The sequence below is a fragment of the Schistocerca gregaria genome, chromosome 5 (genome assembly GCF_023897955.1).
Source record: "Schistocerca gregaria isolate iqSchGreg1 chromosome 5, iqSchGreg1.2, whole genome shotgun sequence".
NCBI classification, from domain to species: Eukaryota; Metazoa; Arthropoda; class Insecta; order Orthoptera; family Acrididae; genus Schistocerca; species Schistocerca gregaria.
This window is the reverse complement of record NC_064924.1, coordinates 292,450,949-292,475,763: the sequence shown is the minus strand read 5'-3', so window position 1 is coordinate 292,475,763 and position 24,815 is coordinate 292,450,949. Positions and strand designations below refer to the sequence as shown.

The 24,815-nt window shown below is 43.5% G+C and overlaps 1 protein-coding gene across 13 annotated transcripts in view; it reads right to left on the bottom strand.

The window, feature by feature from the left end:
• The window catches only part of LOC126271885 (dystroglycan 1), a 960,129-nt gene that overhangs the window by 636,227 nt on the left and 299,087 nt on the right, over positions 1 to 24,815 (bottom strand). For 5 of the 13 annotated variants that reach the window (XM_049974256.1, XM_049974252.1, XM_049974250.1 and 2 more), the window contains one exon: positions 4,298 to 4,349. The exons of the other annotated variants lie outside the window; for them this stretch is intronic. The gene's annotated coding sequence lies outside the window, so the exon portion shown is untranslated. The remainder of the gene's footprint in view (positions 1 to 4,297; positions 4,350 to 24,815) is intronic. 13 annotated transcript variants of the gene reach the window in all.

Sequence of the window (24,815 nt, the reverse complement as noted above, 5' to 3'; positions counted from 1 at the left end):
GGCACTGAGCTCTATGGGACTGAACATCTATGGTCATCAGCCCCCTAGAACTTAGAACTACTTTAACCTAAGGACATCACACAACACCCAGTCATCACGAGGCAGAGAAAATCCCTGACCCCGCCGGGAATCGAACCCGGGCGCGGGAAGCGAGAACGCTCCCACACGACCACGAGCCTCGGACTGACACTGAAGAAACTTCAAGCTCGACTGAGTCGAGCTCGACCACATCGGCAAAAGGAGGATGTTTTGTTGTTGCACGACAATGTACGACCACATCCCAGTCAAAAAACCATGGAAGCGATCACAAAACTCGGATGGACAACACTGAAACACCCGCCTTACGGTCCTGACCTGGCTCCATGTGACTATCATCTCATCGGGAAACTGAAAGACTCTCTTCGTGGAACAAGGTTTGAAGATGATGACTCCCTTGTACACGCTGCCAAACAGTGGCTTCAACAGGTTGGTCCAGAATTTTACCGTGCGAATATGCAGGCGCTGGTTCCAAGATGGCGTAAGGCAGTTGAGAGGAATGGAAATTACGTGGAGAAATGAAAATATTGTTCCTAAAAGATGTATCTACACACTGTAACACTTTCAAACATGTAGAATAAAAGTGGGATTTAAAAAACATAGTGTGCATTTCTTTTGGAGTGACTCTCGTATGCCAATAATGTTCATGTCTTGGGAGTTTTTTGGCCAACGGAAGTGTTTAAACTCAATTTTTTCAAATATATGTAGTTACAATTTAAAAACTAATAGTTACATGTATACAAACAGCATAGAACATTTTTTATCCTTAACAGATGAAAAACAGAAGCCTACTGAAGATGCTGCAACTGCAGTGAAATATGTTTGGGTTGTTGTTGTTGTTGTGGTGTTCAGTCCAGAGACTGGTTTGATGCAGCTATCCATACAACTCTATCCTGTGCAAGCTTCTTCGTCTCCCAGTAGCTACTGAAACCTACATCCTTCTGAATCTGCTTAGTGTATTCATCTCTTGGTCTCCCTCTACGATTTTTACCCTCCACGCTGCCCTTCAATACTAAATTGGCGATCGCTTGATGCCTCAGAACATGTCCTCCCAACCGATCTCTTCTTCTCGTCAAGTTGTGCCACAAACTCCTCTTCTCCCCAATTATAATCAACACCTCCTCATTAGTTATGTGATCTACCCATCTAATCTTGAGCATTCTTCTGTAGCACCACATTTCGAAAGCTTATATTCTCTTCTTATCCAAACTATTTATCGTCCATGTTTCACTTCCATACATGGCTACACTCATTACCAATACTTTCGGAAACGACTTCCTGACAGTTAAATCTATACTCGATGTTAACAAATTTCTCTGCTTCAGAACGCTTTCCTTGCCTTTTTAAAAAAGTGGGCTCATAGTAACGAGTTGTAAATTTGACTCGATTTCGTAATCGCTTAAAAATCATCACATACCCCTCCATCAGTGAAGTTTCAGTTCCTTTCCTAGTTCACATCTTCAGATTTTTTTTCAGGCAGTGTATTTTCGAGGTACAGGGAGGCAGCTCTGCAGAGTGTAGTATTCCTTACGGTGCTCGAGACCGGACGTGTCGGCTCCCTGACGTTGCCGGCACTGGGACCTCGGACACAGGTGCTGTACCTGGACGCCGGCACATCCGTCGCCTCTTGCTGATGCTGCCTCACGCAGCAGCGGCCGGCCTTTGTCGCGCGAGAACAAAAGGCAGCCGCCAGGAAATTATGAGCGGCTGCGCGCCTTTCCGGACAAAAGGTGCCGGCGGATTTATCGCCGCTAATCTAATATCCGTCTCTACCGCGATATCCGCCGCACTCGAATAAATTACTCGCGGAAGCCGGCGGGCCTCTCTCCGTAACGCCATTTCCCGTGCATAATCCGCTAACTGGTTTCACCGAGAAGGGCTGTTGTGCTCCCGAAAGGATTGACGAGCCTTCGCGGGCAGGAGTGTCTCTCACTGCCGCTCTTCTTTTCCTCACTGTACTAACGTTTCTCGCTTCAAGACACCACTTCTCTTCATACAGAGGTTACACCAATTATATTGTCCACCTGAAATACCTCTTTGCCAGGAAACAAAATAAAAAATTCGAGGGTCACTCCAAAAAAAATGCACACTATATTTTTTTTAAATCCATCTTTTATTCTACATCTTTGAAAGTTTTACAGTGTGTAGATACATCCTTCAGGAACAATATTTTCATTTCTCCACATAATTTCCATCCCTCTCAACTGTCTTACGCCGTCTTGGAACCAGCTCCTGTATACCCGTGACAATTTGTTTACTGTGATGCGTCTGTCAGCAGTCACCAATTCGTTAACTCGCTGCACATTGTCTGGAGTGTGTGCAGTACGAGGCCAGCCGAGGACAATCCTCAATATTGCTATGCCCGCTTTCATCAAATGGCTCTGAGCACTATGGGAGTTAACATCTATGGTCATCAGTCCCCTAGAACTTAGAACTACTTAAACCTAACTAACCTAAGGCCAACACACAACACCCAGCCATCACGAGGCAGAGAAAATCCCTGACCCCGCCGGGAATCGAACCCGGGGCCCGCTCTCATGACGTAACCTGCTTGCCCACCGACTAACTGTACTGCGACCGACAACAGCATGGCCACACATCTTTTCTACCTCTTGTGGATGTTTCCCAATGTCTCGTTTTCACAGCACAGGAATTGTATGACAGCGCGTTGCTTCTGACGAACGTCAAGTGTAGCAGCCATCTTGAAGACATGCCGTGACGGTGTCACTAACGGGAACAGATTGAACTAAGTTTGAAAACAAGCGGGAAGGATGCATCAACACAGTGTAAAACTTTCACAAATGCAGTATGAAACCTGTATACAAAAATATTGTGCATTTCTTTTGAAGTGACCCTCGCATCTGGGATGCCTTGCAACATGCTGTTCAGAAGAGATCTCCACCTTCTCGTACTCTTGCGGAATTATGGACCCCTGCAGGATTCCTGATGTCAATTCACTCCAGCATTACTTCAGGTATTATTCGATTCCATGCCACGTCATGTTGCTGTACTTCTGGGTGCCAGCCGGGGTCCTACACGATATTAAGCAGATGTGCCAGTTTCTTTGGCTCTTCAGTGTAATACAGCTATGAAAAGACACTACAAGTCGTTTAGTGAGCATGTTCTCGCAATTTATCTGGGTGAAAACAAGGATACTATATCTTAAACGGTTTCAAAAATATTAGGGTGAACAGCCTTGCTCACTAAACGTTTAGATTAACAGGTAATGAATAACACAATTGTCCCACACTGAAAGCTCTGCCGGGAGTTACTCCATTTTCCACGAAGTGATTAACAATTAACATCCAAGCAGTTGACCGTGAGCTTATCAGTAACAGATATGCGTATCACTGTTTTAAATCTAGTTTACATTGAAAAGATATTAACCGTATTGATTTCAGCAGTTTTCAGTTCGCTGTAGTGTGAATTCTGGATGATGGACCCTAATTGCATTCCTGCACTTTTAATTTTATTGACAGCAAATACCGCATTCAAGTGCATTACTTTAATTAGTCTCTCTAACAGCAATTTGCTGCACTGAAATTCATTATTTGCAATTAACATAAATTAGCCCCCCAAGCTAGACGGCACAATAAACACATCACCACATAAAGTGAAGTGCACACGCCACCCTAAGAGAGCGCATTGCATTTTTGGTTGTGTTGTGTGAATGAGGACTGTCTAGTTTCACTTCTGTTGTTTATTTTGTCACCACTATTAAGTACACTATATCTATGTTACAACTTTAAACCCTGCAGAGAAGCTGAGTGATATGTTACTCAACCTGGTGAGTATATAAAAGCGGTATTCGGTGTTACGTGAATACCAGGACTTATTGTCTGCAACATCGATTGTGGAGGTATCCTATAAAATTTAAACCTAATTTCCATTCGTGAATGCAGTTATCAAACCGACGTAAATTATGAGAACATGTAAGTTGTATAGGACAGAAACTTTTTTTGTGCATATCAATATTTTCCAGTTCTTCAGCTGTCCTACTGAACATAAGGACAATACCATCTAAATATGTTTTGTAATAAAATATCTTGGTTATATGATAGCTGTTGTCTTTAAAACATTTGTTTTCGATACGTAAATACTACGCCGTAATCCAGTTAGACTACTTTCTTTCGCTAGCCCAATATTTCGTCTCTTTATTAGTTATATTTTTTGTGTATGCTGTAGTATGTCCACTTATCAACTGACAAATGCAAAATAATTGAAATCGAGCAAAAATTTTAGTCATTATGAGAATACTTACGGCTGCACAGTGACTTGCTTGCGCCAAGCCGCTGTTTTATATTTCTGCTAACCTGCAAAGAAAAAGAAAGTCAGCATTAGAACATAATCGGTGATCAATACGTAGCAAAAATGAAGAAACTTACGTTAGATTTACAATGTTTCGTAACAAATATGCCATTAAGATACATCTTCGTCAGTAGAAAATTAGTTCCGTAGAGCAAACAAATATTACGCCATTTGAATAATGTTACACGAAACAAAGTGGATCAAGAACTTAACTGCTGACACTACATCCCATTTCTTACATACAAGGTTGTGCTGTGTCTACACTTCGGTAAATATGAAAATATCCTGCAAAACAATGAAATGCCAGGCACGCCGTTTTGCCACTGTTCCACTGTTTTTTTTAATGAGGAACCTCCTCTTGTTGGTGGTGTCCAAGTTAGAGCATCACGAAGGAAGCAGTTCATGAAGCAGAAAATTTATGACATAATGTGTGGAGTTTTGCATATTCTGGGAATACTTTTAAATGAAATATTTTGTAGCCAGGGGTTTCATTTGTGTAAAAATAGAGGGTGTTACTCGAGAGCAACAAATGTCGCTATTAAATAGCTCGACTTGTGAAATGAATAAGCCGAGCTGGCCTTTCTAATCCGAGGAAACAACCTGAGGCGAAGTTTCCAGAATGAGATTTTCACTCTGCAGCGGAGTGACCACTGATGTGAAACTTCCTGGCAGATAAAAACTGTGTGCCGGACCGAGACTCGAACTCGGGTCCTTCGCCTTTCGCGGGGAAATGCTCTACCGTCTGAGCTACCCAATCACGATTCAAGGCCCGCCCTCACAGCTTGGCATGTAGGAGACGAGATACTGGCAGAAGTAAAGCTGTGAGAACGGGCCGTGAATCGTGATTGGGTAGCTCAGACGGTAGAGCACTTGCCCGCGAAATGCGGTCCGGTACACAGTTTTGATCCGCCAGGAAGTTTAGAACCAGGGGAAATTTTGCAGAATGCGAGGGGAAAGACACTTAGATGTATTCCTACTGTGTGGCATTCTGCTGCAATACGCGACGTGCAACACTTAACATCTGATGGAAGGTCGCTTAAGACTTTCAGCAGAGTTATTGCTGATACACGTCTCGTCCAGCCTAATTGGGCTGCGGCTCAGCTCGTACACAACAGCCACTGTGTGCCATATTATGGCCACTGCTTGGAATCCAAAAAGCTATACGTCACTTTACACTAATCCACACTAACAACATGTGTACAGGCCCAACCACTATTCTATTTGTCCGTAACGCCTAGGAAAGCGACCTTAAGATGATCCTTAAGAATGACCATAATTTAAATTTTACTTGGTTTCAGCGTTTTTGAGCAACTACTAAGCCAAGTGGGTAATTCATACGGAATAAAAATCTGTTATGATTATCATTAATTACATTTATACACCCGTTACATCGCATCCTATTTTTTGTGGACTTCAAATGCTCTACAGCGTTAAATTAATTATTCTTTCTAATTCGACTGCTACGGTCGCAGGTTCGAATCCTGCCTCGGGCATGGATGTGTGTGATGTCCTTAGGTTAGTTAGGCTTAAGTAGTTCTAAGTTCTATGGGGCTAATGACCACAGCAGTTGAGTCCCATAGTGCTCAGAGCCATTTGAACCATCTTTCTAATTACAATTTGTATCATATCATTTCTGGGCAGCACCCGTCGGCTTGCTATTATGATCGCCAGCGTCAGTTCCTCGGGACGGTGTCTGTTTTCCAGCCTGGAAATAATGAACCGGTCTTACCTCAATCTGGCTAAACGGTGGTTATCTGGCCCAGAAATGCTGGCGACATCTACGGTGCCGCGTCACTTTTAGAGTCAAATCACGAATAACAAACAGAAACTAAAACCCCGTATCAATAGTTCTCTGAGGGTTTCCCATGAGATTACAAGTAACAGTTCAACAATTTTACAGACCTCCATCTCATTACACTGCCCTCCCCTGCACCCGCCCTTCCTCTCAACGGGCAAGAGAGAAAGAAAAGGGGGGAGGGGAAGAGTAGCATTATAAGATCTGTGAAATTTGATGCTAACTTTTCCTCTTATTTAGTTCAGGCAAAAGCAGAAAGAATTCCTGGCGACTACGTTCATTTGAGTCCTTTGGGGAAAAGGTCGGTTGTAAATCCTCTGCATAACAGCCCACGAAACAATTAAACATAAAGCGAAATGAACCTGGTCTTTCCTGTTGCCTTTATGATGAAACTGGTATCTAACGAGTTGCCCCTTCACCCTCGTGAAAATCCAGCCGCACGGAGAGCGAACGTCATTGCTTTTAATCCCCACAGCCCAATATGGGTCGAGCTGTTTTCCTCGCGTTTATTTGCAGTGTTGCCTCTCTCTGGCCCCATTTATTCACCCCTTTCTTCGCGGGATGCCTACTGGCCGAAGACAGCAATTTACAGAAACTACGGGCCACTGGGGAAGTTTAAAAGAGTCGCATGTACAAAACGTGTTTCAGCTTTAAATAATTCGGAAAGGCAAGTTGAAGAACATTTCTTACTCGCACATAAAATGATGAGCCAAAACATTATAACCACGTGCTTAATAGCTGGTTGTCCATCTTCGGAACGAAATACATCACTGATTCTGTGTATCAGATTCAAATGGTTCAAATGGCTCTGACCACTTTCGGACTTAACTTATGAGGTCATCAGTCCCCTAGAACTTAGAACTACTTAAACCTAACTAACCTAAGGAAATCACACACATCCATGCCCGAGACAGGATTCGAACCTTCGACCGTAGCGGTCGCGCGGTTCCAGACTGTAGCGCATAGAGCCGCTCCGTCACCGCGGCCGGCTGCCGGCATTCTGGAGGTATGTGGACGCACGCACGCGGTAATGGCGTATGGTAGCGACTCAGGCGAATTTGGTCGCCGAGACATCATCGTGAGTTCACTAAAATGCTCCTCAAACCACTGTAGCACGTTCTGGCTACGAGATCGGACAGTTATTTACTGCTGAAAGATGATATCGCCGTCGGATAAGGCATCAAACATGAAGGGACGCAGGTGGTTCGCTGATGTCAGCGTTTCTTAGTCACTTCCAAAACCGCAGGAGGATGTCTTCCAAAGATCGACCGTCGAACCGGTGGCCCCGTGCCCACTGCAATCATAATTGACGATGTCATCTGGTGAACATGTGAACACGTAGGTGAGTTTCACTGCGGATCTCCATGTTCAACAATGTACGATGAACGCTGTGCTCCGAAACATTTGCGCGTGCACAAGCAGAGATGCCACAGATCATGATGTGTCCTACTTTACAGAGCAGACAAGCCTCAGAACGCCACATTCTGTGAAGAGTCGTGGGCGTCCAACTATTTAGCGCCTAGTGGTAGATTCACTGTTCTTCTACCTCTTTTCGTAGATGTTCACGACAGTAGCACGTGGACGTTCGACCAGCTTCGCCGCTCTGCGCAATAATAATCCGCACTTCTGCCCTTTGACAAAGTCGCTTATAAAAAACAAATCAGTAACTGGTTTTGGTTGCCAATTTCATCATCATTCGGAATTACTACAAGGAGAAATCAGATTTAGCTTCATGAGTTATGGTCTTATTTTCGGCAAGGCAGCTAAGACAGACGAAGCCAAATACAGGGTATTTCAGAGTCTTTGCATCAAACGTCGAGGGTGATAGATCACGTCATAAAGATTTTTAAGAGTCAAAATATTCGGTGACACTTTGTAGCGACCCTAGCCATCCGTTAGGATTAAGTATGTTCCTTATCAATTACAAAGCGGAGGCGATCTGAGGCGTGCGTATGCCATGTGTATTACCTGTAAACCTGACTTCTGGGCTATATATATATATATACCGAGGTTTCGTTTTCTCTAAGCTATAGCGAACAATGTGGTGAGTTTTATAATGTACACAAGTAATTTTGAATATTTATGGCTGCCAAATTGTGACACCGGTATTTTTATTGGAATTACACAGCGCAAAAGAATTAAAGAGTCATTTGTTTTGAAATGCCTTCATTTTCCCCACTGACACGCAGAATTTTGAAATGTGTCTCTAAGGTGCCTACAACTTTTCTCTATACCGGTACAAAAGCGTGGCGCACTGCAACATCATCCTCGGAACCGACAATGTTTCAGACATCAAGGCCACAGCTCGGATGTTCATGTGAGGTAAAAGGTGGGTTAATGATGTCACAATGATACAAATATCAGTACAATTGCGCCCAACGCCACTGTGGACGTGTTACATTTTATATAGGTCATCACACCCTCCCCTCCCCCCCCCCCCCTCTTACCCACATCTCATCTCTTCCCTTGACGCCTCTGCGATGGAGGTCAGAACCGCAAGGCCCAGCATTGAAACAACGCAGTTGTCTTATAACTGACGGATGAAAACATTTCAGACACACCGCTGCTCCGAAGCGACACAAATGGCCTCGGGCGATGGCACGCGGGCCATCAATAAATCCAACGCTTCCCTTGGGGGTATCCATTTACACACATTTCGCGTCCGAAAACAACAGTTTGCAATGTGATGCGCGACAACGACGTTCTTGACAACATCTGATACTGCCGACACCTCCCATACAATATATTCCTCCCCTAAAAAGATCGTTGGGCTGCACCGCATCCAGCGTCATCTGACCAAAATAGAGTGTACCGCGACAGGAATTTTTTGATTTGGTATAGAAAAGGAATGTCAAGGGACCGTTGAAAACCATTTGACAAAATTTGAACCTTCATTATTACTCATCTTCAGGCAGATATCTCATATATTTACAGGGACTTAAATTCAGCCGCTACTCCAAACGCGAAGAGAGTATGAGCAGTGACCAGGTCACAGAATACACGAGTAAATACAAAACCAGATTAAGTCACGACATCAATATATTTCTACGTCCTACGTGGCATTCAGATAACAAATCCAACAGTAATAAACTAAAACAGCATTTGACAACCATAAGCGGATACCACTACGTTTAATAGCTTGCGTTTTACTACCATGAGTGTTGCATGTAGACTCTTACGGAGGTTCATGTGAGATTTAGCTGGCCTAATACCCTCCGACTGGCAAATTTCAGCTTCTGTCATTATCTAGGACGTAGAGCTGTACAACTACTGTAGACTGCAGTAGTTTTCCTAGTGGTCTTGGACAGTTAAGGTCATACCGGTTATATTATGCGTGTTGTATACATATCAGGCGTTACCTTATACCTATCACTTTGTTTACATATATGATCAGTGTCTTGGCAGATTTCCCTAGAAATTAGCAGTAATGAAGTGGTTCAAATGGATCTGAGCACTATGGGACTCATCTGCTGAGGTCATCAGTCCCCCAGAACTTAAAACTACTTAAACCTAACTAACCTAACATCACACACATCCATGCCCGAGGCAGGATTCGAACCTGCAACCGTAGCAGACGCGCGGTTCCAGACTGCGCGCCTAGAACCGCTAGACCACCTCGGCCGGCAGCAGCAAGTGACTACACAACTGAGTGAGGCTCTATAAAGTGCTGTGTAACCCATTGGATGTTTTTGTGACACAGAGTTATCCTCGTGTCTGTTACTTAAAAATAAATAGTATTGCAACAAAACTGAAATTGTGAATGTTGAATTCAGGTTTTACACGGAAACTGTTGAAATATTTTTAAGTGCTTTATCTGAAAACTACCTTGAGCAATTAAACAGAGAACCGACTCGTGGCGATAACATATTAGACCTTCTGGTGACAAACAGACCCGAACTATTTGAATCAGTTAATGCAGAACAGGGAATCAGCGATCATAAAGCGGTTATTGCATCGATGATTTCAGCCGTAAATAGAAATATTAAAAAAGGTAGGAAGATTTTTCTGTTTAGCAAAAGTGACAAAAAGCAGATTTCAGAGTACTTGATGGCTCAACACACAAGTTTTGTCTCAAGTACAGATAGTGTTGAGCATCAGTGGACGAAGTTCAAAACCATGGTACAATATGCGTTAGATGAGTATGTGCCAAGCAAGATCGTAAGAGATGGAAAAGAGCCACCGTGGTACAACAACCGAGTTAGAAAACTGCTGCGGAAGCAAAGGGAACTTCACAGCAAACATAAACATAGCCAAAGCCTTGCAGACAAACAAAAATTACGCGAAGCGAAATGTAGTGTGAGGAGGGCTATGCGAGAGGCTTTCAATGAATTCGAAAGTAAAGTTCTATGTACTGACTTGGCAGAAAATCCTAAGAAATTTTGGTCCTATGTCAAAGCGGTAGGTGGATCAAAACAAAATGTCCAGACACTCTGTGACCAAAATGGTACTGAAACAGAGGATGACAGACTAAAGGCCGAATTACTAAATGTCTTCTTCCAAAGCTGTTTCACAGAGGAAGACTGCACTGTGCTTCCTTCTCTAGATTGTCGCACAGTTGACAAAATGGTAGATATCGAAGTAGACGACAGAGGGATAGAGAAACAATTAAAATCGCTCAAAAGAGGAAAGGCCGCTGGTCCTGATGGGATACCAGTTCGATTTTACACAGAGTACGCGAAGGAACTTGCCCCCCTTCTTGCAGCGGTGTACCGTAGGTCTCTAGAAGAGCGAAGCGTTCCAAAGGATTGGAAAAGGGCACAGGTCATCCCCGTTCTCAAGAAGGGACGTCGAACAGATGTGCAGAACTATAGACCTATATCTCTAACGTCGATCAGTTGTAGAATTTTGGAACACGTATTATGTTCGAGTATAATGTCTTTTCTGGAGACTAGAAATCTACTCTGTAGGAATCAGCATGGGTTTCGAAAAAGACGATCGTGTGAAACCCAGCTCGCGCTATTCGTCCACGAGACTCAGAGGGCCTTAGACACGGGTTCACAGGTAGATGCCGTGTTTCTTGACTTCCGCAAGGCGTTTGACACAGTTCCCCACAGTCGTTTAATGAACAAAGTAAGAGCATACGGACTATCAGATCAATTGTGTGATTGGATTGAGGAGTTCCTAGATAACAGAACGCAGCACGTCATTCTCAATGGAGAGAAGTCTTCCGAAGTAAGAGTGATTTCAGGTGTGCCGCAGGGGAGTGTCATAGGACCGTTGCTATTCACAATATACATAAATGACCTGGTGGATGACATCGGAAGTTCACTGAGGCTTTTTGCAGATGATGCTGTGGTGAATCGAAAGGTTGCAACAATGGAAAATTGTACTGAAATGCAGGAGGATCTGCAGCGAATTGACGCATGGTGCACGGAATGGCAATTGAATCTCAATATAGCGAAGTGTAATGTGATGCGAATACATAGAAAGATAGGTCCCTTATCATTTAGCTACAAAATAGCAGGTCAGCAACTGGAAGCAGTTAATTCCATAAATTATCTGGGAGTACGCATTAGGAGTGATTTAAAATGGAATGATCATATGAAGTTGATCGTCGGTAAAGCAGATGCCAGACTGAGATTCATTGGAAGAATCCTAAGGAAATGCAATCCGACAACAAAGGAAGTAGGTTACAGTACGCTTGTTCGCCCAATGCTTGAATACTGCTCAGCAGTGTGGGATCCGCACCAGGTAGGGTTGATAGAAGAGATAGAGAAGATCCAACGGAGAGCAGCGCGCTTCGTTACAGGATCATTTAGTAATTGCGAAAGCGTTACGGAGATGATAGATAAACTCCAGTGGAAGACTCTGCAGGAGAGACGCTCAGTAGCTCGGTACGGGCTTTTGTTAAAGTTTCGAGAACATACCTTCACCGAAGAGTCAAGCAGTATATTGCTCCCTCCTACGTATATCTCGCGAAGAGACCATGAGGATAAAATCAGAGAGATTAGAGCCCACACAGAAGCATACCGACAATCCTTCTTTCCACGTACAATACGAGACTGGAATAGAAGGGAGAACCGATAGAGGTACTCAGGGTACCCTCCGCCACACACCGTCAGGTGGCTTGCGGAGTACGGATGTAGATGTAGATGTAGATGTAGATGTAGATCTGTAATGTGAAACAGACGGAGATTGTAGAAAATTGCTGATGGACGTTGTAGTAAAAATAAAGAAAAACTAATTGCATTTATCTCACAGCGCTATAAACGAAATTCCCTCAATAAATAAATAAAATATAAAATAAAAAATAAAGAAAAACAAAAATATATAAAGCATCATTTCAATACTGCGTCGAACTTTCATAGAATATGTTTCTGTTCTTCTATATTCCGATATAATCTTCATAAAGGGTTGCGTCTAACATAAGTTAAATCTTTATTTGACACTAACGTAAGTTAAATGTTTATTTGACACTACAACAGTGAAGCCATAGCCACAGTACAAAAATAATTCTTTTGAAAAAGGGGTTACATTGCCGGTTTCAACGAACTACGTCATTATTTTAAAATATAATACATAAGTTGGAGAATATATAAAGGGAATTGTAACCATACATCCGGCACCAATTAAGAGAAATAATGAGAGCAGGCAACCGAGACAATGGTGGCACAATCAAGTCACTACAAGTTATGCCCATGCTTTCCCAACCGTTCATTCCATGTCCCAATGTAGAACAGATAAAAACTACATCAGCGTAAAAATTGCCAAAAGATTCTTGCAATGTGTCCTGCTGTGACAACGATCGTATGGCTGATATAAATTCACTAGCCTGAAAATTAAACACATACATGTATATTTTATCATTACCTTGGCGCAAACTCCCGTGAGATAAATACATATAATAACCTCACCGCAAGTTTATCAATCACAGCAAGTTTTCATATGCACTGCAGCACATAATTTTACTATGTTCCGAAAAAACAATCTCAAAACACGCTGTTCTCTCACGTAGGATTGACACAATACTACTAACCTCAATAAAACAGGACTAAACAATTTATTATGTACTGTGACTATGGCTTGTGGTGTCAAATAAACATATACGTTTTTGTCATTCTTAAACAACTTCCACTTTTGTCGCTGACGATTTGATCGTGATGAAGAACGTAGTGTCGAGTACAAAATAACAACAATAATTACAAATTTTTGATCTGTGTGAGTTTAATCTGTGCTTTAACCAAAAGTACACTACTGGCCATTAAAATAGCTACACCACGAAGATGAAGTGCTACAGACGAGAAATTTAACCGACAGGAAGAAGATGATCTAATATCCAAATGATTAACATTTCAGAGCATTCACACAAGGTTGGCACCGGTGGTGACACCTACAACGTGCTGACATGAGGAAAGATTCCAACAGCTTTCTCATACACAAACAGCGGTTGACCGGCGTTGCCTGGTGAAACGTTACTGTGATGCCTCGTGTAAGGAGGTTAAATGCGTACCATCACATTTCCGACTTCGATAAAAGTTCGGATTGTAGCCTATCACGATTGCGGTTTATCGCTACTCGCTATCCGATGACTGTTAGCAGAATATGGAAACGGTGGGTTCAGGAGGGAAATACGGAACGCCGTGCTGGTCCCAACGGCCTCGTATCACTAGCACTCGAGATGACAGGCATCTTATCCCCATGGCTGAAACGGATCGCGCAGCTACGTCTCGAACCATGAGTCAACACATGGGGACGTTTGCAAGACAACAACCATCTGCACGAACAGTTCGACGACGTTTGCAGCAGCATGGACTATCAGCTCGGAGACAATGGCTGAGGTTACCCTTGACGCTGCATCATAGACAGGAGCGCCTGCGATGGTGTACTCCACGTCGAACCTGGGTGCACGAATAGCAAAACGTCATTTTTTCGTATGAATCCAGGTTCTGTTTACAGCTTCATGATGGTCGCATTCGTGTTTGGCGACATCGCGGTGAACGAACATTGGAAGCGTGTATATGTCATCACCCAGAGTGATGGTATGGGGTGCCATTGTTTACACCTCTCGGTCACGTCTTGCTCGCATTTACATTTTGAACAGTGGACGTTACATTTCGGATGTGTTGCGACTCGTGGCTCTACCCTTCATTCGATCCCGGCGAAAGAATAAAATTCAGCAGGATAATGCACGGCCGCATGTTGCAGGTCCTGTACGGGCCTTTCTGGATACATAAAATGTTCGACTGCTACCCTGGCCAGCACATTCTCCAGATCTCTCACCAATTGAAAACGCCTGGTCAATAGTGGCCGAGCAACTGGCTCGTCACAATACGCCAGTCACTACTCTTGATGAACTGTGGTATCGTGTTGAAGTTGCATGGGCACCTGTACCTGTACACGCCATCCAAGCTCTGTTTGACTCAATGCCCAGGCGTATCAAGGCCGTTATTACGGCCAGAGGTGGTTGTTCTGGGTGCTGATTTCTCAGTGTCTATGCACCCAAACTGAGTGAAAATGTAATCACATGTCAGTTCTAGTATAATATATTTGTCCAATAGATACCTGTTTATCATCTGCATTTCTTCTTGGTGTAGGAATTTTAATCGCCAGTAGTGTATTTGTTTCGATTACATAAAAGCGTAGAAGGTGCGCGATTAACTCATTTTTATTACCTGTAAAATGCAATTTATATTATAAAACACACAATGGACTAGAACTGAATTATGCGACGTTCTAATTATGAACAAAATAAAGAAACAAATAATGAGAGGTCGTCGGCTCCCAGTCTCTCTCTGACAAATCCATTTATGCCTCTTTTCCTCCCAACGCTACCATTACGACCAGTAATCCTATCATTTAGTACATCATTTACGTACTGCACCATAACTACCGAAACGTAGTGGTAGAGCGGAACTCTGCAACTCTAATACCACACTATTCGCTCTAGCAGCTCGCGCGCGCTCTAGTAGCTGCGGCGGCCAGTAGAGGCAATAGAAGCCGCTGTAATCGTGTCGTCCCTCCCACCGGTATCCCGCGGCGCGACCGCCAAAGCAACGCTTATCTGCGAGGCTCCACAACTTCTCGCCGATCGTGCTATCAGTTACCGCAGCGACTGTCTTGCGGTGCGCGAAGACCCGCAAGGGGCGCTGGGGGACAAGTTAACCGGTTGTGTTGCTGTCGCGTGGAGAAGCTACACAGCTCCACCTGATTCATTTGTGTGGCTACCTTCACGCACGGTATAGGCCGGCCGTTCTCCGACGAGGTGCATCATACACTACTGGCCATTAAAATTGCTACACCAAGAAGAAATGCAGATGATAAACGGGTATTAATTGGACAAGTATACTATACTAGAACTGACATGTGATAACATTTTCACGCAATTTGGGTGCATAGATCCTGAGAAATCAGTACCCAAAACAACCACCTCTGGCCGTAATAACAGCCTTGATATGCCTGGGCATTGAGTCAAACAGAGCTTGGATGGGGTGCACAGGTACAGCTGCTCATGCAGCTTCAACACGATACCACAGTTCATCAGGAGTAGTGACTGGCGTATTGTGACGAGCCAGTTGCTCGGCCACCATTGACCAGGCGTTTTCGAATGGTGAGAGATCTGGAGAATGTGATGGCCAGGGCAGCAGTCGAACATTTTCTGTATCCAGAAAGGCCCGTACAGGACCTGTAACATGCGGCCGTGAATTATCCTGCTGAAATGTAGCTTTTCGCAGGGATCGAATGAAGGGTAGAGCCGCGGGTCGTAACACATCTGAAATGTAACGTCCACTGTTCAAAGCGCCGTCAATGAGAACAAGAGGTGACCGAGACGTGTAACCAATGGCACCCCATACCATCACGTCGGGTGAAACGCCAGTATGGCGTAGACGAATACACGCTTCCAATGTGGGTTGACGGCGATGTCGCCAAACACGGATGCGACCATCATGAGGCTGTAAACGGAACCTGGATTCATCCGAAAAAATGAAGTTTTGCCCTTCGTACACCCTGGTTCGTCGTTAAGTACTCCATCGCAGGCACTCCTGTCTATGATGCAGCGTCAAGGGTAATCGCAGCCATGGTCTCCGAGCTAATATTCCTTGCTGCTACAAACGTCGCCGAACTGTTCGTGCAGATGGTTGTTGCCTTGCAAACATCCCCATCTGTTGATCGAGACGTGGCTGCTCGATCCGTTACAGCAATGCGGATAAGATGCCTGTCATCTCGACTGCTAGTGATACGAGGCTGTTGGGATCCAGCACGGCGTTCTGTATTACCCTCCTGAACCCACCGTTTCCATATTCTGCTAACAGTCATTGGATCTGGACCAACGTGAGCAGCAATGTGGCGATACGATAAACCGCAATCGTGATAGGCTACAATCCGACTTTTATCAAAGTCGGAAACGTGATGGTACGCATTTCACTCCTTACACGAGGAATCACAACAACGTTTCACCAAGCAACGCCGGTCAAATGCTGTTTGTGTATGAGAAATCGGGTGGAAACTTTCCTCATGTCAGCACGTTGTAGGTGTCGCTACCGGCGCCAACCTTGTGTGAATGCTCTGAAAAGCTAATCATTTGCATCGCACAGGATCTTCTTCCTGTCGGTTAAATTTCGCGTCTGTAGCAAGCCTTCTTCTTGGTGTACCAATTTTAATGGCCAATAGTGTAGTTACGTACCAAGATTAAGGAAAAAAACGTGTTTATTTTCCCCTAATTTGTGTTTTCGCATAAACAATGTTTATCGAACTCTTTCGAAGATACCTTAAGACGATGGATCCTGCGATTAAATTTCTCAGAGCCTGAACGATAATGTTCTAGCACACTGGCTGGCAATGAATGAAGTAAAGCTTTACTTTCTTTTGTTTCCATTGCTGCACATTTCGGCTGAGGCATGATGTGGTGTACTTGCGAATGGGTCCAAAGCCAAAACTGCAATGCTGCACACAATAAACTACAACCAGACGTCGGAACTGTTATTTACTTCTGGTAATTCTTCATTCGATCTTCCTTGGTAACGTTGCTTCTTGGACAGGATAACACTTTTTCTTCGTTTCTGAGTCGTTCCTAATTTCTAGTACTCTTCATCTTCACATTCTTTATTTTAATCATCCTCAAACCATATTCAAAGTGTGCTGAATATACATTTTGCGGTTCAGAGGACTCATCCGACGTTCTTCTAATATCGAAATTTTTCACCTTGTTGTATGTACGAGTATAGTGATCTTCAGCTGGAAAAAGCTGTCAGAAAACCAGCTGCACTGCCCATATCAACAGAGTACGTGTAACTAATGGTCTCGTCACCTTAAAAGGTGAAAAGCGGTAGTCTGCTTTTGTTCTACAGTGCTACTTTTATTGTGTTAACTGATTTTCGGCTTACAAGGCAATCTTCACTCTTTTACTGAGTATTGTTTCCAAAGAAGTTACAATGTTTGTAAACGGCATTGGAACAGAAATTACATATCTAGATCGAAGCTGAAACGTACAGTAAATAACTTCTTAGATAGTGTGGTGGTAATGTAATATAATTGTTGATAGTACTCAGTAAATGTCTGAAAATGGCCTTGTAAGTCGAAAACCGATTAACACAATAAAACTAATACTGTAGAACAAAAGCAAAACTAGAGCTTTTTATTTATTAAAATGTTGTTCTGCCAGGAACCGACAGAAGATTTAGTTAACTTTAAAAGTTGTTTATTTCATTAGGTGCAGATGCAACTACTAAACTAAGGAAAATTTTGGAATAAAATCTCTTCTCTGTAATCAGAATACAAAAATTTTGCTACCAAGTTGCTCTAGCACACCGTTCCAAAAACGGAAGTACGAGAATTACCATATTTTCGGTTAAAAAGCATGTTGTAAAGAGACAAGACGTTCAATGGTTTCGAGTGCTCACTCAAGTAGTGTGTGCTATTCATCACATTTCATGACTCTGAAAGTTAGCGATTAAAAATTTACCCGTCGAAATTTCTGTAAATGCCCTCCACGAGTTGTCATAGCATATTGCGAGTTAATCTGATTCCCCATACAACAAACTTAGGACAAATTTGACAAAAAGTATTAGCGCTCTGGCCTACATAATCACAGACTTCTAGAAATGGGCGAAATCCTATCCCGGTAGAACAGCGCGAAACATTTCTTATTTGTTGACTAAGTACACCACCAGGCATCCAGCTTCCTATTTCAACTCGCGGCCCGGTTATCTCCCTATTTTTACTGATACTGCTTCAGAAATCAGTTTACACAAAAACAAAAATTAATAACGTGACAAAAAATAAAAACACCTTCAGTGGTCCTGATGATTTTATTTTATTTTGTCGCTACCAGTTTCAACGCTTCATTGAGTCACCTTCTGGCTGTTTTCAATGCGGAACAGGCTGATATGATAGCCATGCATAACCTATCAGTTGCCAGCATTACTGGATACGCAGATATGTCAGCACTCCAACCATGGTTGGTTGATGGTTGGAGTGCATGCATGGGGATCATATCAACATGTACCGCATCAAAAGCAGCCTGAAGATAACGCAATGAAGCTTCGAAACCGGTAGCGACCAAATGAAATAAAATCATAAGAACGGCTGTAGGTGTTTTTATTTTTTGTCACGATAGTAAACGGCCGACATCCTAGAGACCTCCTGCTAAAAGGATGGATACAAAAAATTAATAAATTCCAAAAGACAAATAAAATTTTAAAAAATTACTATCTTCCCTCGGCTGAAGGACTGAAGTAAATCTTTAGTTACTAAAGTGACGAAAAACTGTGTACGTTACAACAATGTTGCCCTATGAATGTGACTCACAGCAAGGTCGCATCGGGCGTTACCTGGGCTTGGATGGGTAAGCGCCCGTGTACGCTACGTGCTGCCTCATGAAGCAAGGCCATGTGGCAATCTTCATGGCTATCCGTCAGTCGGATGGAGACATTAAGCTCGGCCCAACACAAAAATCACACCACATTACATTACACACACACACACACACACACACACACACACACATCCCACAATTCACGAAGTGTGCGCGAAGGACAATAAAAACTTCCGCAGTTAGGCAGCTGAACCGGATCCTCGGCTTCTTTACTATACTTTACAGAAACGTTGCACAATCTGATTCCCACGCTGATTGGCAGTTACAAGCAGTTTCAACGATTCATAGTTCATATACAGCTAGCACTCACCCTCTCATCCACACAGACAATAAAAAAAAAGAAAGTAGTAACATCCAAGAAATGAAATAGTAGTCACTATCTGAAAATATTAAATGAAATGATTTTTTTAACAAAAATGCTTTTTACTTAGTTCTATAATTATACAATATTCAACTTCAGTTCTAAACTGAATTCCAAATTGAACTTATTAGCATGTTTGGAAGTCGTAAATTCCGCAATTTAGGTGGTTTAGGTGATTTTGTGTATTTCAGAAAATACTTCGTAAATTGAGCTGAAATTATTACTGTCGTTAACTATAATCCTTCCAAAATATTATGCAAAGTTCATAGCATTTTGCTGGTTAGAAATGTCTTTAATGGTACGTATTATTTTCTAGGTGCAAAGTAAACGCATACAGCTTCTCTTAACGACTCGGCTGGCTCACATACACTGAAGCTAAAGGGCCTGGTACACCTGCCTAACTAATATCTTGTAGGGCTCCCGCTAGCACGCAGAAGTACCGCAACACGACATGGCCTGGACTCTAATGTCCGAAGTAGTGCTCGAGGGAATTGAAACAATGAATCCTGCAGGGTTGTCCATAAATCCGTGAGCGTGCGAGGGGGTGGAGATCTCTTCTGAACAGCACGTTGCAAGGAATCCCAGATATGCTCAATAATGTTCACGTCTGTGGAGTATAATGGCCAGCGGAAGTGTTTAAACTCTGTAGAGTGTTCCTGGAGCCACTCTGTGGCAATTCTGGACGTGTGGGGTGTCGCCAATATCGTGCTGGAATTGCCCAAGTCCGCTGGAAGGCACAATGGACGTGAATGGATGCAGGTGATCAGACAGGATTCTTTCGTACGTGTCACCTGTCAGAGCCGTATGTACACGTATCACGGGTCCTATATCATTCCAACTGCATACGCCACACACCATTATAGAGCCTCCGCCAGATTGAATAGGCCCCTGCTGAGATGAAGGGTCCACGGATTCATCAGGTTGTCTCCATACCTGTACATGTCCATCCGTTCGATATAATTTGAAACGAGACTCGTCCGACCACGCAACATGTTTCGAGTTACTAACAGTCCAATGTCGGTGTTGACGAGTCCAGGCGAGGCGTAAATCTTTGTGTAGTGCAGTCACGAAGGGTACACGGGGGGCCTTCGGTTTCTAAAGCCCATATCAATGATGTTACGTTGAATGGTTCGCGCACTGACACTTGCTCATAGCCAATAATTGAAATCTGCAGCAATCTGCGAAGGGGTTGAACTTCTGTCTCATTCTTGCAGGATCTTTTTCCGGTCGCGGCGATGTCGAAGATTTAATGTTTTACCGGATTCATCATATTCACGGTACACCCGTGAAATGTGTCGTACGGGAAAATACTCACTTCATCGCTACTTCGGAGATTCTTTGTCCCATCGATCGTGAGCCAACTATAACATCACGTTCAAACTCACTTGAATCTTGATAACCTGCCATTGTAGCAGCACTAACCGATCTAACAACTGTCTTACACAGGCGTTGCCGGCCGCAGCGCCGTTTTCTGCCTGTTTACATATTTCTGTATTTGGCTACACGTGTCTAAACCAGTTTCTTTGGCGCTTCAGTGTGTAACACATGAACAAAAACGTGGAAACACCAATAACACAACACACTGCTAAGACTTATGCACTGTAGGAAAACTGTTGGGATTGAAAACCGCTTTCAGTCGTCTCTGAATGTATAAACACAGGTACGGCATGATTTCCAAGGAAATCTTATACCATTCTTCCTGCAGAATAGAGGCAACTTCACATGTGATGATTGTGGTGGGTAGCATCATGCACCCTTCTCTCCAAAGCAGAACACAAAGGCTTGATAACACTGAGATCTGATGACTGTAGTGGCCAAGGAAGATGCGACAGCTGATCCCCGTGCTCAGAAAACCAGATCTGGACGATGTGAGCTGTGTGAACAGGAGATCTGTCATCCAAGAATACAGCATCACCTGTGGGGAACAGATATTTTACCATGGGATGGACCTGATCAGCCAAAACTGTCATATTATCCTTGTCAGTAATTCGACCTTGCTGATTAACCATGGGGCACACGGAATATCACGATGCCATATCGCCACCGAAGTCTCGCCATGTTTCACTCTTGCGACGTAAATCGGGTCAGAAGTTGGAAACAGTATGCAACAGGTCTCACACGACCAATGACTTTCTTCCATTGCTTTATAATTCAGTTTTTACGGCTTCTGTACCACTTTTCCCTGTTACAGGCATTTGTATCACTGATATGTGTTTTTGGAATTCCAGCTCTCCCTGCATTTCCCTCCTGCTTCCTTTGTGTTGTTTTGGGCTGATAAGAGTACACGAGGACGACATTCACTTCTGCAGTGACTTTTGCAACTGTCTTCCTCTTATATTTCCTCACAGGCCTCTCACACGAGCGTCCGTCACAATCCACACAGACTTTCGTCCACGTTCTGAGTTAGCGGATGTTTTTTCACTTTCCCTGGATAAGCTCCGATTCGTTGCCTCTTAGAACAGTAGCGACCGTGGGTACAGAAGCACCCACCAGACCAGCACCACGTTCGAATGTAAAGAACTCCGACAGAACGCACTCTCAGCTACAAAGAACACTGCTCTGCAACGTACTGATGACAATGTACAGGTGCCGTTCGTGACCAAATGTAACAGCGTCACCAGCAGGTTTGGCTAGCACCTGCAATTACGGTTGGTTGGTTGAGTGGTTGGTTGGGGGAGAGAGCCAAACAGCTAGGTAATCGGTCCCATAGGTTTAAGGAAGGATGGTGAAGGAAGTTGGAAGTGTCCTTTCAAAGGAACCATTCCGGCATTTGCTTGAAGCGATTTAGAAAAATCACGGAAAGCTGAAATCAGGATGGTCGGAGGCGGATCTGAACCGTTGCCCTCCTGAACGAGAGTCCAGTGTGCTAACAGCTGCGCTACCTTGCTCGATGTGCATTACATATTCGAGCACGGATCTGTTCACGGTGTTTCCATAATGCCCCCTGCATGATGCTCCCAGCGTTCTCTCCAGGCCCTAAGGCATTGAGTGTGGCAAAATACTTCCGACAGTTTCCTTGTCGGTGACGAACTAGGTTATTCATACCTCCGGGATTTCAGAAGACGGCTGCACAAAAACTGCAAGACATATCAGAAAATGACACCTGTCATTGGGTCATCCCTCCAACATCTGATTCGTAATACGCCCCCTAGCGTAATTGCAGCACGCACAAACAGGGTGGGCGGGGGGGTCAGAACATGTAGATCAATTATCCATTTCATATTGTCGCAGGGAATCAGTTCGCGCCTGCAAATACACATGCAAATGACCAGATTTCCAAGCCGAGGTGATGTCGTTGGCTGGCCCAAATTTTCGCGCGGAATCCATTGCTGGAGCTGATATCTTGCATGTGTCGTTTTTCCTCCTCAGAGTATGTCAAGCTGGTAATGTTTCGTTGTAAGCACATTTTCGTGAGGCTCAGAGTGGTGATGGGAAAAAACGACCGTTTAAAACCGATACCGGCAATTTTGTTCTGAATCATCAGTATTTTTTTGGCAATTGTCTGGTCTCGGCTATATCAGTTTTCTTTTATTTCTCAGGAATAACCGAATAAAACAACCAAACTTCAGTTACCCATAGTAGCAGTGCTAAACTTTTCGTTTTTAAATTAACTTTTTTTGAAAAAAGAATTAATTTTCCATTCTTAAAATTTGCGTTAGTTTGAAATACAGGGTGATTCAAAAAGAATACCACAACTTTAGGAATTTAAAACTCTGCAACGACAAAAGGCAGAGCTAAGCACTATCTGTCGGCGAATTAAGGGAGCTATAAAGTTTCATTTAGTTGTACATTTGTTCGCATGAGGCGCTGTTGACTAGGCGTCAGCGTCAGTTGATGCTAAGATGGCGACCGCTCAACAGAAAGCTTTTTGTGTTATTGAGTACGGCAGAAGTGAATCGACGACAGTTGTCCAGCGTGCATTTCGAACGAAGTATGGTCTTAAACCTCCTGATAGGTGGTGTATTAAACATTGGTATAAACAGTTTACAGAGAATCGGTGTTTGTGCAAAGGGAAAAGTTCTGGACAGCCGAGAACGAGTGATGAAAATGTAGCACGCATCCAGCAAGCATTTGTTCGCAGCCCAGGAAAATCGACTCGCAGAGCTAGCAGAGAGCTGCAAATGCCGCAATCAACTGTATGCAGAGTCCTACGAAAAACGTTAGTTATGAAACCTTATCGTCTGAAATTGGTTCAAGCACTGTCTGCAGCTGATAAGTTTAAAAGAATCGATTTCTGTGATTTTATCCTTGCTCAAATGGAAACAGATGAATCTTTCATTTCAAAGATTGTGTTTAGTGATGAAGCAACTTTCCACACTAATGGGAAAGTCAACCGTCACAATGTCTGTATATGGGGCACTGAGAATCCGCGGGAAACAACTCAGTATGAACGTGACTCGCCTAAAGTGAACGTTTTCTGTGCCATTTCAGCCAATAAAGTTTTTGGTCCCTTTTTCTTCGAGGGTGCTACTGTAATTGGACTACCGTATCTGGAGACGTTAGAGAATTGGCTGTTCCCTCAGCTCGAACAAGAAGCACAACAATTCATATTTCAGCAGGATGGAGCGCCACCACATTGGCACTCATCTGTCCGTAACTACCTGAACGTCAACTACCCGAGGCGATGGATCGGCCGCCAGGCAGCCCGTGACAGAGCACTTCATCACTGGATATGGTGTTTCGGCCACCTCTGAAATAACAGCAGCTATCCAAACTGTTACGCCTGATATGCTACTGAGAGTGTGGAACGAGTTGGAGTATCGGGTTGATATTGCTCGAGTGTCTGGAGGGGGCCATATTGAACATCTCTGAACTTGTTTTTGAGTGAAAAGAAAACCTTTTTAAATACTCTTTGTAATGATGTATAACAGAAGGTTATATTATGTTTCTTTCATTAAATACACATTTTTAAAGTTGTGGTATTCTTTTTGAATCACCCTGTATAGCATAATCATAGGAAATGGGAACCAATGAGTGCTATTATAATGCCGGTAGAAACGAGCAATAAACACACGGCATAAGAACTGGAAAAGCACTGCTGAGACAATAATGTGCCTGCTGCCGTGTGTTGGGACTTAAGGAGCGTCTGTACGTACAGTGTGCAAGACTTGTCCCAATCTGGTGAATAAGGTAGTTTCTCGCTGTAGTCGCCGGACTTCCGTTGTATTATAGAGTGGCACCAACACTAGTTTCGAAACATTTCTACAAAAAGATGGAGCAATAAAGCACCAAATTTCATTTGCTTTGAAAGATTAAAGATTTGTCTGCCATATCTGTGAAATAATAGAAGAGAAAGAAAATTATGGTAACAGTAACAACTTAGAAATTTCACATTTCATTCATAGTATACAATATAACCGAGCGAGGTGGCGTAGTGGTTAGCACACTGGACTCGCATTCGGGAGGACGACGGTTCAATCCCGCGTCCGGCCATCCTGATTTAGGTTTTCCGTGATTTCCCTAAATCGCTCCAGGCAAATGCCGGGATGGTTCCCTTGGAATGG